This window comes from Schistocerca gregaria, chromosome X (genome assembly GCF_023897955.1).
Source record: "Schistocerca gregaria isolate iqSchGreg1 chromosome X, iqSchGreg1.2, whole genome shotgun sequence".
NCBI lineage: Eukaryota > Metazoa > Arthropoda > Insecta > Orthoptera > Acrididae > Schistocerca > Schistocerca gregaria.
In genome coordinates, this window is record NC_064931.1 from 364,415,155 (window position 1) to 364,433,845 (window position 18,691).

Consider the following 18,691-nt stretch of genomic DNA (forward strand, 5'->3'; position numbering starts at 1 on the left):
TTGAGTACACCGAATAGATGAAAGTAACTAGGAGCGAAATCTGGTGAATAAGAAGGATGTACCAGACATTCAAATTTAATTTCCTGGATAGTCTCAACTGTCTTACAAGTTGTATGCGGTCGAGTATTGACAATGCTGTAGCAGTATTCCTGAACTTAGAATTCCTCGTTTGAATTCGGCAGTCAACTGACATGTCACTGATCTCGCAAACACCTTCTACATTACATGTACACAGATACTCCTCAAATCACACCCACGTGCCTTATTGAAGTACAGAACACTGTGGGCAATATTCTACGCTGAATCAATTGTAATCTTTAAAACGGTGGCTATTTCGTTCAGGGTTACACAAGCTTCTCCACTAACGCAATGTTCTCGTCCTTCACTATGAGATGAGCCTGCTCTGGTCTTGGGGCATCCTCCACAGAAGTTGCACCGCATTTAAACTTTCTACACCGCTCATACATTTTGATGCTGCGACAAACACGAATAACAGTACTGCGCTGTCATTATGTGATGAATTTACACACCTGGAAATTGAAATAAGAACACCGTGAATTCATTGTCCCAGGAAGGGGAAACTTTATTGACACATTCTTGGGGTCAGATACATCACATGATCACACTGACAGAACCACAGGCACATAGACACAGGCAACAGAGCATACACAATGTCGGCACTAGTACAGTGTATTTCCACCTTTCGCTGCAACGCAGGCTGCTATTCGCCCATGGAGACGATCGTAGAGATACTGGATGTAGTCCTGTGGAACGGCTTACCATGCCATTTCCACCTGGCGCCTCAGTTGGACCAGCGTTCGTGCTGGACGTGCAGACCGCGTGAGACAACGCTTCATCCAGTCCCAAACATGCTCAATGGGGGACAGATCCGGAGATCTTGCTGGCCAGGGTAGTTGACTTACACCTTCTAGAGCACGTTGGGTGGCACGGGATACATGCGGACATGCATTGTCCTGTTGGAACAGCAAGTTCCCTTGCCGGTCTAGGAATGGTAGAACGATGGGTTCGATGACAGTTTGGATGTACCGTGCACTATTCAGTGTCCCCTCGACGATCACCAGAGGTGTACAGCCAGTGTAGGAGATCGCTCCCCACACCATGATGCCGGGTGTTGGCCCTGTGTGCCTCGGTCGTATGCAGTCCTGATTGTGGCGCTCACCTGCACGGCGCCAAACACGCATACGACCATCATTGGCACCAAGGCAGAAGCGACTCTCATCGCTGAAGGCGACACGTCTCCATTCGTCCCTCCATTCACGCCTGTCGCGACACCACTGGAGGCGGGCTGCACGATGTTGGGGCGTGAGCGGAAGAAGGCCTAACGGTGTGCGGGACCGTAGCCCAGCTTCATGGAGACGGTTGCGAATGGTCCTCGCCGATACCCCAGGAGCAACAGTGTCCCTGATTTGCTGGGAAGTGGAGGTGCGGTCCCCTACGGCACTGCGTAGGTTCCTACGGTCTTGGCGTGCATCCGTGCGTCGCTGCGGTCCGGTCCCAGGTCGACGGGCACGTGCACCTTCCGCCGACCACTGGCGACAACATCGATGTACTGTGGAGACCTCACGCCCCACGTGTTGAGCAAATCGGCGGTACGTCCACCCGGCCTCCCGCATGCCCACTATACGCCCTTGCTCAAAGTCCGTCAACTGCACATACGATTCACGTCCACGCTGTCGCGGCATGCTACCAGTGTTAAAGACTGCGATAGAGCTCCGTATGCCACGGCAAACTGGCTGACACTGACGGCGGCGGTAAACTAATGCTGCGCAGCTAGCGCCATTCGACGGCCAACACCGCGGTTCCTGGTGTGTCCGCTGTGCCGTGCGTGTGATCATTGCTTGTACAGCCCTCTCGCAGTGTCCGGAGCAAGTATGGTGGGTCTGACACACCGGTGTCAATGTGTTCTTTTTTCCATTTCCAGGAGTGTAGATTGGTTTGATACCTTTACCACACAAAAACGCATCACACATCGCTGATCAATCAAGATGCATGTTGACAGTGCGGCAAAAAAAAAAATGCAAATTTGTGGTAAGGTCTTACGGGACCAAACTGCTGCGGTCATCGGTCCCTAAGCGTACGCACTAGTTTATCTACCTTAAACTAACTTACGCTAAAGACAACACACATCCATGCCCGAGGGAGGACCCGAACCTCCTAGTGGATGAGCCGCTCGGACCGTGACAACACGTCTTAGACAATGCGGCGTGTGGCGACCATCTTGTTGTGGACGCTGCTGCCTTCTCCTGAGTTGTAGCATCACTCTGTCACCTGTCTGTCACTTTCTGAACCTCAAGGAACACTAATGCCACCTACCAACCCCATCACACAACTTTTGAAATTTTATAGAATTTTCAAGGTTTTCATTTGAATCACCTTCGTAACTCACTGGTAGATACCTCAGTCATATTTACAAGCATTATCATCAGCAGGCATTTGGCGTCTACCGCTGGTTAAGGCTTGCCTCTAGACTCTTCCATGTGCTACAGTCTTCAGAGACTTGGAAAATATGCTACATCTAGTCACCTGCCTTTAGGTCGTCTTCTCCATCATTTTATCAGTTGGAATCCAACAGGATTCCATTGGCCTGACTACATCTCCTGCCCACTTTCACTGCCTTTTAATTTTTTCCTTACACTCCGGCTACCTGCAGATCCACTTGTTTGTTTCCCTGTGTCTTCTCGTAAGTCCCAACAAAAACGTTCCCATTGTTCGTGAGCAGTCCTTCGATTTTATTGGTTTTACATTAAAATCCATTTCTGCCACAATTAGAAATAGGTAATGCTCAATGTTTGTAGACGTTCACTTTCAGCCACATCTGAAGCGCAACGTTGAAAACAACAAAGCTTCATGTGTTGTATGAAAGATACGTTTTTTGGTACTCGACGAAATGCTGCTATTGCACAGCTGGTTATTAAAATTGCGACATTTGGATGGCATGCAACAAATGTCAATCTGGTGTGAAGTGTAGTACAGGGATATGCAAATGATTATCATTCCAGCACAATCGCACACAACTGATAGGGTTAGTGCTACTCTGTATATAAGGAACGATTACACAGCTTCTTACTCACAAATCGCATTTTAATTTCGGTCGCTCGAGAAGATCGTGTTTTGCCTCGTGTAAGGAGCAGAAACGTCTACCAGCACGTGTAGGAAACGGAGAGCAGCAGGGTCGTTGTCTGCATTCACTTCACTTTATCGTTCCGCGATATTGCTGCTCGCATTGCTCGGATTCCCACGACCGTTATGTGAATATGGAATCGATGGGTTGAGGATGGCCAGACTCAACGCCATGCGGCATTCCAACAGCCCCACGCGACTAGCAGCCCCCTGGAGGACAGACATACTGTTTACTCGACTGTGCAGGATCAACAGCCACGCCGCCTACCTTGAGTTAGTGGCAGGGCTTGTTTGCAGCAAGACAGGTATCCTTATGGACAACGTGACGACATCTGTAACACTTCGGACTATCAGAACAGCTGTTATTGTTGCTATAGTCATCTTGAGGTTGAAGCTCTTCTGTTCATGATTACTTACAAATAAATTTGTTTTTGGAAGTGTTCGCCTTGAGCAAAAAACACAGTTTTCTTCTGTCTGTTACGCAGACATGTTTGCTGTAGTTTCAGCATCATCACTGGGCTTTTAGGAGTACTTTATTTCTATTAAGCAACACGAAATATTCTGTACTACTTGTTCACTTATAAATTCGAGTTTTTAAAAAGGTATTTACACTACTGGCCATTAAAGTTGCTACACCACGAAGATGATGTTCTACAGACGCGAAATTTAACCGACAGGAAGAAGATGCTGCAATATGCAAATGATTAGCTTTTCAGACCATTCACACAAGGTTGGCGCCGGTGGCGACACCTACAACGTGCTGACATGATGAAAGTTTCCAACCGATTTCTCACACACAAACAGCAGTTGACCGGCGTTGCCTGTTGAAACGTTGTTGTGATGCCTCTTTGATAAACATCGGATTGTACCCTATCGCGATTGCGGTTTATCGTATCGCGACATTGCTGCTCGCGTTGGTCGAGATCCAAATACTGCTAGCAGAATATGGAATCGGTGGGTTCAGGAGGGTAATACGGAACGCTGTGCTGCATCCCAACGGCCTCGTGTCACTAGCAGTCGAGATGACGGGCATCTTATCCGCAAGGCTGTAACGGATAGTGCAGCCACGTCTCGATCCCTGAGTCAACAGATGGGGACGTTTGCAAGACAACAACCATCTGCACGAACAGTTTGACGACGTTTGCAGCAGCATGAACTATCAGCTCGGAGACCATGGCTGCGGTTACCCTTGACGCTGCATCACAGACACGGGCGCCTGCAATGGTGTACTCAACGATGAACCTGCGTGCACGAATGGCAAAACGTCATTTTTTCGGATGAATCCAGGTTCTGTTTAGAGCATCATGATGGTCGGATCAGTGTTTGGCGAAATCGCGGTGAACGCACATTGGAAGCGTGTTTTCGTCATCGCCATACTGGCATATCACCAGGCGTGATGGAATGGGGTGCCACTGGTTACACGTCTCGATCACCTCTTGTTCGCATTGACGGCACTTTCAACAGTGGACGTTACATTTAAGATGTGTTACGACCCGTGGATCTACCCTTCATTCGATCCCTGCGAAACCCTTCATTTCAGCAGGATAATGCACGACCGCATGTTGCAGGTCCTGTACGGGCCTTTCTGGATACAGAAAATGTTCGACTGCTGCCCTGGCCAGCACATTCTCCAGACCTCTCACCAAGTGAAAACGTCTGGTCAATGATGGCCGAGCAACTGGCTCGTCACAATACGCCAGTCACTACTCCTGAACTGTGGTAACGTGTTGAAGCTGCATGGACAGCTGTACCTGTACACGCCATTCAAGCACTGTTTGACTTTATGCCTACGCGTATCAAGGTCGTTATTACGTCCAGAGGTGGTTGTTCTGGGTACTGATTCTCAGGATCTATGCACCCAAATTGCGTGAAAATGTAATCACATGGACGGCCGGAGTGGCCGAGCGGTTCAGGCGCTATAGTTTGGAGCCGCGCGACCGCTACGTCCGCAGGTTCGAATCCTGCCTCGGGCATGGATGTTTGTGATGTCCTTAGGTTAGTTAGGTTGAAGTAGTTCAAAGTTCTACGGAACTGATGACCTCAGAAGTTAAGTCTCATTGTGCTCAGAGCCATTTTTGTAATCACATGTCAGTTCTAGTATAATATATTTGTCCAATGAATACCCGTTTATCATCTGCATTTCTTCTTGGTGTAGCAATTTTAATGGCCAGTAGTGTACAAGTTTTAATCAAAGGCGAAGTTTTGTATATACAGGGTGAGTCAGGAGGAAAGGTACATGCACGGCGGGGGGAGGGGGGGGGGGTTGGGCAAATGGTTTCCGAGATAGAACAAATGTAATATCACTTTTCAACGATTTCTTGAATATTTCGAAACCCGCACCCTCCATCGAAAACATGTCGCTGTACAAAATTAAACCACATTCAGTTTTCTACAGAAAACGGACCTTTTCATGTTTCTCTAGGATTTACAGTTTGCACCAAGACAGCGCGAGGATACTGAAAATCTGGCGCGACGCCTGTGTGCTGTAGCTCAGGTACTCTTCGTAGCCCAATTTGAAGTAGTTTCCCGACCTGATGGAACACACGTGTCCTGTATCAAACCGTTCGTCTCAGCTCCCTCTGCACTACCGTCGTACGTTGTGAACAATAACGGTGTTTGAATAACTCAGAAAATAAGTAACAAAATATTATTACATATGTTGTATCTCGGAAACCATTCGCAATTGGGCGTATATCCGTATGAAGTTTTTTGTGCAGAATCACTTATACTAGCACCCCTCAAAGCCTCAATCTTTCCTCCTGACTCACCCTGTATACCTTGTTACTACATGTTGTGGTTTTCCTTTTCTTTAACGTTTAGCATTCCAGTTGTGTTTCTTTCACAGTCTGTCATCTGCAACCATATAGTTCTTACAGTGAGGTGATACAAGTCACGGGATACATTCTAATACCGTGTCGGATCTGCTTTTGCCCGTCGCAGTGCAGCAACTCGACATGGCATGGATTCAACAGGTCACTGGAGGCCCCTGCATAAATACTGAGCCATGCTGCCTCTATAGCCGTCCATAACTGCGGAAGTGTTGCCAATGTATGATGTTGTGCATAAACTGACCTCTCGATTATGTCCCATAAACGTTTGATGTGTTTCACGTTGGGCGATCAGCACGGCCAAATCATTCCCTCGAATTGTCCAGAATGTTCTTTAAACCAGTGGCGAACAATTTTGGCCTGGTGACGTGACATTGTTGATTGGGAACATGAAGTCTATGAATGACTGCACAAGTATCCAAACGGAAAGATTTCCAGTCAAATGGTTCAAATGGCTCTGAGCACTAAGGGACTCTTCTGACGTCATCATTCCCCTAGAACTTAGAACTACTTAAACCTAACTAACCTAAGGACATCACACACATCCATGTTGGAGGCAGGATTCGAACCTGCGACCGTAGCGGTTCCAGACTGTAGCGCCTAGAACCGCTCGGCTACCCCGGCCGGCGCCCCTTTACAGTCGGAGGTGAAGCAGATGATAATGCGTGGCACTGCATAGCAGAACCAAAACATTAAAAGAAAACAAGACGGAGACCGGGAAATTTGGAGAACAAAGTAACTGTTATTACATAGGAACGACTAAAGACTTACATCTCGTAATATATCGATCACTTACAGCCAATCCACAACAAGAAAAACACCTCGAAAGATATTCCCAAACCCCACATAAAATAAATAATGAGCATTCTAAAACAAATCATAGAGCAAAACTATTTCTCATGTGACAACTGTTTCTACTCACAACAAAGAGGGTTTTCCATGGGGTCGCCACTCAGTGCAGTCCTAGCCAACATCTTCCTCCATCACAATAAAAACAAAATACTTGAAACAGTAGTAAGAAACAAACAATAATATATTGGCATCACTACGAAGATCGCATCATATGCCTTAAAGACGAAACACCCACTAGCATTCAACAACTCCACAACTACACTCCTGGAAATTGAAATAAGAACACCGTGGATTCATTGTCCCAGGAAGGGGAAACTTTATTGACACGTTCCTGGGGTCAGATACATCACATGATCACACTGACAGAACCACAGGCACATAGACACAGGCAACAGAGGATGCACAATGTCGGCACTAGTACAGTGTATATCCACCTTTCGCTGCAATGCAGGCTGCTATTCTCCCATGGAGACGATCGTAGAGATGCTGGATGTAGTCCTGTGGAACGGCTTGCCATGCCATTTCCACCTGGCGCCTCAGTTGGACCAGCGATCGTGCTGGACGTGCAGACCGCGTGAGACAACGCTTCATCCAGTCCCAAACATGCTCAATGGCGGACAGATCCGGAGATCTTGCTGCCCAGGGTAGTTGACTTACACCTTCTAGAGCACGTTGGGTGGCACGGGATACATACGGACGTGCATTGTCCTGTTGGAACAGCAAGTTCCCTTGCCGGTCTAGAAATGGTAGAACGATGGGTTCGATGACGGTTTGGATGTACCGTGCACTATTCAGTGTCCCCTCGACGATCACCAGAGGTGTACGGCCAGTGTAGGAGATCGCTCCCCACACCATGATGCCAGGTGTTGTCCCTGTGTGCCTCGGTCGTATGCAGTCCTGATTGTGGCGCTCACCTGCACGGCGCCAAACACGCATACGACCATCATTGGCACCAAGGCAGAAGCGACTCTCATCGCTGAAGACGACACGTCTCCATTCGTCCCTCCATTCACGCCTGTCGCGACACCACTGGAGGCGGGCTGCACGATGTTGGGGCGTGAGCGGAAGACGGCCTAACGGTGTGCGGGACCGTAGCCCAGCTTCATGGAGACGGTTGCGAATGGTCCTTGCCGATACGCCAGGAGCAACAGTGTCCCTGATTTGCTGGGAAGTGGCGGTGCGGTCCCCTACGGCACTGCGTAGGTTCCTACGGTCTTGGCGTGCATCCGTGCGTCGCTGCGGTCCGGTCCCAGGCCGACAGGCACGTGCACCTTCCGCCGACCACTGGCGACAACATCGATGTACTGTGGAGACCTCACGCCCCACGTGTTGAGCAAATCGGCGGTACGTCCACCCGGCCTCCCGCATGCCCACTATACGCCCTTGCTCAAAGTCCGTCAACTGCACATACGATTCACGTCCACGCTGTCGCGGCATGCTACCAGTGTTAAAGACTGCGATGGAGCTCCGTATGCCACGGCAAACTGGCTGACACTGACGGCGGCGGTACACTAATGCTGCGCAGCTAGCGCCATTCGACGGCCAACACCGCGGTTCCTGGTGTGTCCGCTGTGCCGTGCGTGTGATCATTGCTTGTACAGCCCTCTCGCAGTGTCCGGAGCAAGTATGGTGGGTGTGACACACCGGTGTCAATGTGTTCTTTTTTCCATTTCCAGGAGTGTATATAAATATATTTCACCCAAAAACAAAATTCACTGAAGAAATAGAAAGTGACAAAATGTTGTATTTCCTCGACCTCATAATACACAGACGCAAGACGAACACCAGTTCTCCATATTCAGGAAAGTCACCATCACCATCACAGCCATACACAAATACTCCAATCATCTGACTACGCGCAAACTAGCCGGTTTCTGCACATATTGAACAAAACTCCACTCAGTGAAGACCACTACAAGAATGAATTATTCGCAATCAAACACATGGCCGTAAAAAAATGAATATGACGCAAACACTATGGACAAACTGAATTACAAAATGGTTCAAATGGCTCTGAGTACTATGTGACTTAACATCTGAGGTCATTAGTCCCCTAGTCTTAGAACTACTTAAACCTGACTAACTTAAGGACATCACACACATCCATGTCCGAGAAAGGATTCGAACCTGCGACCGTAGCACTCGCGCGGTTCCGGACCGAAGCGCCTAGAACCGCTCGGCAAATTGAATTACAAATGGCCTCAGATGTTAAGTCCTATAGTGCTCAGAGCCATTTGAACCATTTTTGTAAAGGGGCGAGGGCTATAGGAAATCTTCTACATTTAAATAACTCACAACGAACTCACGAAACGCTGTTTTCATAATTCTTCTGTATTCAAATAATTCATCAACTCACAACAAATGATGATTAACAAATATTTTCAGACAACATGGTCATACATAACGTTGCAATACTTCACCAAAATCATAAGTTCGTGCTTAACTCCAGATAGCCTGGCATAGACTCTGAATAACAACATTCATTTTTCTTTATTGCTTGACGATTGTCGATTTTTTCTTTGAAGTCCACAGCACAGCCAAAGCCCAAGTGCAAACTGCAAGCGACCCCTCACGGGCGGGTCCAAATTACCGTCGCCGCCTTCTACACACAAATTCCGCCAAATCCGGGCACAGTAGAAGCTCTTTACTTCATTACTAATTAAAACAGTGTTTTTCACATTCACATCTTTCATCTGTCTAATAAAAGAAAAATGAGACGTGTTCCTATGCTTTATAGCAACATATAGCACTACAGATTCCCACAGTAAGATGAAAGATGTCGTGTAGAATAACATACACAGTAGAGACAGTATTGCGTATATTACAAGCAATCCATGAATTTCACTTGGATATTGAGGTCTCATGTGACCTAAATTCAGTGCATTCCTTTCAACATCAAACTGACACATAAAATCGTCAACCATTTCCTTATATTAGTCACCATGGCTTAACCCCATTTGGTTTCTGACCATAGATTTCTGTCTTTGTGTTTCATTCAGAAAAATAGTTAATATCGAACAATTACGCTTAATTAAACGGGAGGCAGTTTCTTTTACACACACACACACACACACACACACACACACACATATATATATATATATATATATATATATTCCTTTTTGAGAGAGCGATTGAACTTGAGTAGTCAGGATTTCTTCCTCTTTCTTCGTTCTTCCCTAATTCTCTTCATACGTTCACTGTGTTCTTTCTTGCGTTCTTCTGAACATCTTTTTCCCGTTCTGTTCTCCGTATGTTCTTGTTTAAGTGTGTGTTTCTGTATGATGTTTCTAAACTGTTCTCTATTGTTTGTGTTGTCTTGTGTCATCGCCAGTTCTTTAATGTTATCTTCTGCTTCAGTGATCCACTTTGCTTGTTTTGCTCTTGTTTACTATCACAAAGATTTGTCTTGTGAGCCTGCTTTTATTCACCCTGCTGATATGTCCATAAAATGTCATCCTTCTCGTTCTAATGGTGTCTGTTATTGTTTCTGTGTCTTTGTAAATCTCTATAGTTGGCCTCTTCATCCAAATTCCTTCCCGAAACACTGGTCCTAACATGTTCCTCAGAATTTTTCTTTCCTGCTTTTCAATCTCTCTGATCTTAGTATGACCATGAATCACTGTAGTTTTTGCAGCATAAAGTGCTTCTGAAAGGATTACTGTGTTGTAATGCCTTAGTTTCGCATTGACAAAAATATATTTCTTATTATAGTGATTCCAAGTGAGCTTATATGATTTTTGTAATCTGGAGATTCTATCTTTATTGGCTATTGAGTTCAGTCCTGATGGTTGGTTTATCTCTCCCAGATATCTGAAGTGGGCAACTTGTGCCAATTTCCCGTACTGAGTAGTAAGGAGGAGATTATCTACAGGTTTGTTTCCATATACTGTGTTTTCTCGTAGGAGATTTGTAACCCAGTTTTCTGTGAGATTTCGTGTAGTTTTTCCCATACAAGTTTGGATTCCTCTCTAGTGTCCGTTAGAATGGCAAGATCGTCCGCGAAAGCCAGACACTTCACGCCAATTCTCTGCTCTTTTTTAGTTCCAATCTGAATTCCTTTTATTTCCTTTTCCCATGTCCTCACAATTTTTTCCAGAACCATGTTAAACAGAAGGGGGGACTTCCCATCTCCCTGGCAAACACCAGTATGGATATGAAATGTTTCTGATGTTTCTCCCATGCATTTTATTTGGGAGGTTGTATCTGTTAATGCCTGTTGAATAATTGACCTCGTTTTCCTGTCAATCCTGAATTCCTCTAAGGTGTGAAATAAGGTTTGTCTATGTATTGAATCGGAAGCCTTTTTAAAATCGACAAAAGTTATCACATTATTTCTACATCTTCTCATTTACAAAATTATTTTTAAGTTCCATATCTGTTCGATGCAACATCGACCTTTGCTAAACCCTGCCTGATACTCTCCTATTAACTGGTACGCTTGTTCCTCTAGTCTGTTCAACAGGGCCTTTGAAAGAATTTTTTATATTACAGGGAGCAGTGAAATTCCCCTGTAATTATTTGGATCTGTTTTTGCACTTTTTTTGCGGAGAGGGTGAATTACTGCATATTTCCACTTTGCCGGTATTTGTTCAGTTTCCCAAATATTTGATATAATTCTGTGGGTTGCCTGTGTGAGATTATTGTCATTTAGTTTCCATACTTCTGCTATGATTCCGTCTGCCCCTGGAGACTTTTTTGTTCTTCAAAGAATTGATTATTTCCTTTACCTCTTTAAGTAATGGTGGATTTGAATCGGTATTGGATGTGGGTTTTTCGAAATCTAGTTATTCTGTCGGAGGCTCGCAGTTGAGAAGTGAGTGAAAATATTTAGCTAAAATTTGACAGTTATTTTAGGGTTGGTTTCCAGTGATCCATTGGACTGGCGAAAGCAGAGGTCAGGTGGTTGATACCCTGTTAGGTTTTTTGAAAATTTTGTAAAAAATTCTGGTGTTGTACTTGATAAATTCTTGTTCAATTTCTTTAAGCCGGCTTTTATCATATCTACGTTTTTCTCTTCGTATTGCCTTGGATGAACTCTTCTGTATTCTCTAAAATTCCTGCCATTTTTTGTAGTTTTGTTGCTACTGAAAGTTTTCCAAGCCTGTATTCTTTCTTCTATTGCTTGATCACATGCACTGTTCCACCATCTGTGTTTTCTCTTTCTTGGGGGTTTGTCAAATTTCATAGTCGAACCTGCGACCGTAGCGGTCGCGCGGTTCCAGACTGTAACGCCTAGAACCGCTCGGCCACTCCGTCCGGCCGGGTAATTTGAATAGCATATCTTATGCGTTAAGACCGGTGGCTGTGTTCTATCTTCGAGGTATCCATGATATTACTTTTCAACGAGATAACGCATGACTGTATCTTGGCCGTGCTGTCTTGACCTACCTCGATACAGAGGCAGTTCGAGTGGTGGCATAACTAACTCGTTCTCCAGATCTCCCATCAGTCTTCTCGTTCTATTGTCCTTCTGAAAGTCCAAATGACCACACACATTGCCGAATTCTTGTTGTGAATCCGTCTCGTCATCATTTTTTCTGCGGACACTGCAGCACAGGTAACTGTCTGTGCGATCTGTCGGTACGGTACAATCATGTCTTTCATGTCAGTCATGTTACCTTCCTCAAAATCCGAAAGATGGTAAACTAAACGCGTACATCGTCTGGGCATACTGTTTTGCGATCTCCAGCTGAAACTTCACCGTTAAAGTTGGACACAACCGAGTCATCATCCAATCAAATCTTCTTTATATGCAGGTATGACTTTCTTCCGTGCTTAAAACACTAAAAATAAACTTGCTTAATATGGTATCCTCCATTTTCTTATGTCTTTGTCCCCAATTGGCGCAGGGTCGGCACGGTTAATTTTAAAGGTGGCAGAATGCCCATCCTGTCGTCATCCCTTTAGCCCCTGGGACACAATAAGTGTACTCCGACTGACCGCGTTTAGTGCAAATCGTGTGAAAATGAGCGATATTCGTCGAAATGTTTGCGAATCTTGTAACTGAGGCGGGAAGTGGGTACCAGCCTGGTATTCACGTAGGGGATTGTGGGGAACGGCCTAAAAACTACATGCAGGCAGCCTGGGACACCGGTCCTCGTCGTTAATACGCCGAGCGAATGCAATCCGTTGCCAGCCCACCTTCCCGTCCGGGACGCGGTGCTTTAACGAGCACGGCGGGCCGCACAGGGGTGAAAGTCTAATCAGCTTATCTCATAAGCATGCAATTTTTTCTTTTAGATGTGTTCGTTCTACATTATTATAGTCTTATTACAATTGATTTTCAGGCACGCGTTCGAACTTTCTCCATTGAGTTCTTCCATTCGTTTTTTAAGTTTCCCTTTAACTACAGGCAAACAGTATAAACCCTCAACAATGAGCCGGTGGGTCAGATAGTACAGTATCTCCTGATGTAACTCTGCATTTCACATTATCTATCCTGGTGCAGCCTAATGGAAGTTGCATTACAGAAGTATATATATTTTATAACATGGGTTGAATAGATGCCTGCCTCTCAAGGGATGTTAATACAGACTTTGTGCAAATGAGTCAAAAGCTCCCTCAGAATCTGGGAATCAAATACAAGGCGATAATACATACTAATTAATCCGTTCTATAATTTCGTTAACGATTTCCAAATGGCCTATTGTGTGAAGCTATCTTTTTTCTCCTTTGATTAAAATCGAATTTTTTTTCTATGTGACTGGTGATAATTTTAGTGAGTACCCTGAATCCTCGATTTCTTATGTAGCTTTCTCTCCGTTATTATTAATATGCAAGCTACCGTGATGTCTGTCCACCGTAAGTTTCCGTGTTGTTTTCTTCATAAATGAGCCGCGTGGAGTGGCCGCGCGGTTAGAGGCGCCATGTCACGAATCGGGCGGCCACTCCCGCCAGATGTTCGAGTCCTCCCTCGGGCATGGGTGTGTGTGTTATCTTTAGCGTAATTTAGTTTAAGTTGTGTGAAAGTCTAGGAACCGATGACGTCACTAACTTATGCTAAGAACAACACACACATCCATGCCCGAGGGAGGACTCGAACCTCAGGCATGAGGGGTCACGTATTTCGTGACATGGCTCCTCAAACCGCGCGGCCACTCTTCGCGGCCTTTTTCTTCATATTTTAATTGTTTTCAGTTATTTAGCTAGGAAAATTTTTGTTGTATCTTATCACATCTTTCGAAGACATTTCCGTATAATTTTGATAAAATTAGCGTATTCAGTTATGCTCGTGTTAGCGTTTGCTGGAAACACTCGCCTTCTCTTTAACAGCTGCTTTGTTCCATGTGAGATTTTCTTTTGTTGAAGCTTACATTTTTTTCTGTTTGTTTAAGTAATTTTTGTTAAACAAATTTCCCACTTCGTCTAAGGTAAAGTAATTTTTTATGATTAATCTTTGTTTCTTAATTTAAACTAATGCCTTATTTTGACTCTCGTAAATTCTGACTACCTTCCTGGTGATTTTGTTTCGTCCTGCCTCCTTATCTACACTACTGGCCATTAAATTGCTACACCAAGAAGAAATGCAGATGATAAACGGGTATTCACTGGACAAATATATTATACTAGAACTGACATGTGATTACATTTTCATGCAATTTGGGTGCATAGATCCTGAGAAATCACTACCCAGAACAACCACCTCTGGCCGTAATAACGGCCTTGATACTCCTGGACATTGAGTGAAACAGGGCTTGGATGGCCTGTACAGGTACGGCTGCCCATGCAGCTTCAACATGATACCACAGTTCATCAAGAGTACTGACTGGCGTATTGTGACGAGCCAGTTGCTTGGCCACCATAGAACACACGTTTTTACGTGGTGAGAGATCTGGAGAATGTGCTGGCGAGGGCAGCAGTCGAACATTTTCTGTATCCAGAAAGGCCCGTACAGGACCAGCAACATGCGGTCGTGCATTATCCTCGTGAAATGTAAGGTTTCGCAGGGATCGAATGAAGGGTAGAGCCACGGGTCGTAACACATCTGAAATGTAACGTCCACTGTTGAAAGTGCTGTCAATGCGAACAAGAGGTGATCGAGACGTGTAACCAGTGGCACCCCATTCCATCACGCCAGGTGATACGCCAGCATGGCGATGACGAATACACGCTTCCAATGTGTGTTCACCGCGATGTCGCCAAACACGGATGCGACCATCATGATGCTGTAAACAGAACCTGGTTTCATCCGAAAAAATGACGTTTTGCCATTCGTGCACGCAGGTTCGTCATTGAGTACACCATCGCAGGCACTCCTGTCTGTGATGCAGCGTCAAGGGCAACCGCAGCCATGGTCTCCGAGCTGATAGTTCATGCTGCCGGAAACGTCGACGAACTGTTCGTGCAGATGTTTGTTGTCTTCCAAACGTCCCCATCTGTTGACTCAGGGATCGAGACGTGGCTGTACCATCCGTTACAGCCTTGCGGATAAGATGCCCGTCATCTCGACTGCTAGTGATACGAGGCCGTTGGGATCCAGCATGGCGTTCCGTATTACCCTCCTGAACCCACCGATTCCATATTCTGCTAACAGTTATTGGATCTCGACCAACGCGAGCAGCAATGTCGCGATACGATAAACCGCAATCGCGATAGGCTTGTCAAAATCGGAAACGTGATGGTACGCATTTCTCCTCCTTACACGAGGCATCACAATAACGATTCACCAGGTAACGCCGGCCAACTGCTGTTTGCGCACGAGCAATCGGTTGGAAACTTTCCTCATGTCAGCACGTTGTAGGTGTCGCCACTGGCGCCAACCTTGGGTGAATGCTCTGAGAAGCTAATCATTTGCATATCACAGCATCTTCTTCCCGTCGGTTTTTTTAATGTCCAGTAATGTATTTCTGATATTTATCGTACTAGTCTACTATCTTGTACAGTTCGAAAGTCTCTTAGGACCGTCACATTTCATACCATCTAACATTATTCATTTCTCACTCTCGTTTCTGTCTTTACTTCATGTATCTGTGGAGCGCTAACCTCTTCTCGTTCATATGCTAAGGCACAAACATTAGTGTCCCAACGTCTATAGACGAAACAGAAATCTGTTGTAGATAATATCAAAACGGAACCCCAAGTTCTGTTGTTCAAACGAATGTTGATGTACCGCTGCAAATATGAGAAATATAGTAATGAAGGCCCCTTTTCAGTTCTTACACAGTATTTGTAAGTGAATTACATTTCATCTTGACCATATACCTTGTGCAGAGGACGTTACCTTGATCTTAGGAAATATCACACGTCACTCGTATATACAAAAAATATCGGCAGAGATAACACACGGAACTCCCGTGCTATATCACTCACACCGCAATTCTAGACGAGGAAATCAGGTTGATTCAGTGTATCGCGATATTCTGAAAGCTTTTGATTCAGTACCACATTGCTGAATTCCGGAAAAAATCACGTCTTTGTGAAATACCTAATCAGGTTAGGAACCGGAACGAATATTTCCTGACAAGCGAGACACAGCACGTTGTCCTGATGGATCTACAGGCACTCAAGTAAGATCTGAAGCGCCCGAGGGGGCTGTAACACAATCGGTGCTCATTGTGTTATACATTCATAACTTAGCCGATAGTATAAGGGGCGATCAAAAGACTTCCGTTTGAGAGCGTTGCTGTAGGGTATATCCAACGTAGCGCGGCTCCGATACAGCTATACAAGCACCAACACGTAGGCAAGCCATTAGTATGGCATACACGTCTTTCCGACATGCGTGCAGTAATTGTGGAAACGTGAACTATGGCGACGTTTCTACCAAATGTGTCCAATCAGGACCAACATGCTGTTATTCTTTTCTTGGATGTCAAAGGACAAACACCGGTAGGCATCCATCGGAGAATGAAGAACGCGTATGGCGCAGCACGTCTGTCGAAAACCACCGGTGTGTAAAGGTGCGACAAGGGGTGCTGCTTCTTCATGATAACGCACGTCCCCATATTGCAAATCTCGTAAAGCAGGAGTTAGCCAGCTCAAATGGAAGACACTCGAACACCTGCCCTATAGTCTTGATCACTATAGGGAGGTTATCACGACTTCGGTCCCTTAAAAACGGCCTTGAAGGGTGGGTATCAGGCAGTTACGGACTTCTGCACGCAGTAGGACACAGTGTTTTACCAAACGGGTATCTTCAACCTGGAGCATCGGTGAAATTATTGCCTCAATGACCACAGCGATTTTGCCTGAGTCCCATACCGATTCTGGACTTACCGATCTTATAACGGAAAATTTTTTATCACCCCATATCTATCTATCTATATCCGGATCCCGCTCCAGCTACTGACGGGTCTGGGTGCTGACGAGTCCTCTCCATTTGGCTCCGTCCTCCCACCACTTTTCTTCTTCCACTTGCTGCGAGGTCACGCCTCTCCTTTCCACAGATATTCTCACTCCCATTTTCCAACGTGTTCTTGGGCGCCCTCTAGGTCTTTTTCCTTCCATCTTTAGTTCATCCATAATTTTAGGGAGTCTCTGCCCATGCATCCTCTTAACATGTCCATACCATTTTAATCTCTTTTTTTTCAATTTCTTCTCTCATACTTTCTTGTTTAAGGTTCTTTCTGATCTCTACATTCCTTACTCTGTCCATTCTTGTTTTTCCCTCAACTGTTCTGAGAAATTTCATTTCCCTTGCTTGCAGTTTGCTCCAGTCCCTTTCTGTCATTGTCCATGTTTCTCCACCGTAGGTGGCACCATACACAATCATAAACCCGGCATCAGGGAAGTAGGGTCCCCTTCCCTATTCCTCCACTGGGGTAATTCCTGTCTGGCCCGTCCACGTCGCGGGTGTGGGAATCCTACACTTCAGTAGGCCGGAGTGCTAGGATGGCTGAGTTCAGGTTGGTACCCAATCCCGTGGAGTATAACACGGAACCCATGCCGAGGGTTACGAGTGAAGACCTTAATGGCAGCGACGGCGGAGAAGGAAGACTTCGGAACGGTGTAGCTGGCAGATGAGGCAACCCTCCTTTCTGAGGATTAAATGAGAAGGGAACCACTGCCTTTTGGTGGAGGAGAAACTCCAAAGGCTAAGGGAGACAACCTTAACAGAAAATCCTTTCTTGCGTTAGGCCTAGCAAGCCAGTAGGAAAGTCTTCATATATTGCCTTCAAAACAAAACAAAGATGACCCCTTATGTTTGTTGCAATCTCACCAGATAACTCTATTATCTACGATGAAATTCCATTTGACATAAATTGTAGTCATTTCCACTTAGATCTCGATAAAATATCAGCCTGCTGCAAAGACTGGCAACTAGCTCTTGATGTAGACAAATGTGAAGTAGGGGACTTCATTAAATGTAAAAGCGTGGGTTTCTTCGAGAACTGGATAAATGGTTCACAACTGGAATCAATATGCCAGAAAAAATATTTGGGAGTAGCAGTCTATAGATACATGAAGTGGAAGGACCACAGTCAAGTAAATGAGAGGCCGCAGTTCATTGGCATGATACTGGGAAACTGCAGCTTGCTATACAAGGGATTCCTTGCAACATACTTGTTCTGTTCATACTTGATTACTGCTAACGTGCATGGGACCTGTATCAGTTCGGATTGACAGGGGACTTACAGCAATACAAAGAAGGGCGATGCCAACGGCCATTTTGTCTCCTTCCATTAGTGATTGGAATTGTTAAAAACTCTTAACATATACTAGAACAGTTCTAACTGGTTTTCAGAGTATAGATGAAGACTTCAAACATAGTGACCAACCTGAAACAAAATGATGTCGTCCACAAACACTTATATGGATTCAGAAACCACTTATCATGTGTAACGTAACTGGTGCTCTTCAACACGATATCTTAAGTCTCATGGATTAAAGCAACCAGATGTAATCGATATTTGGAGAGATTTGAAAAA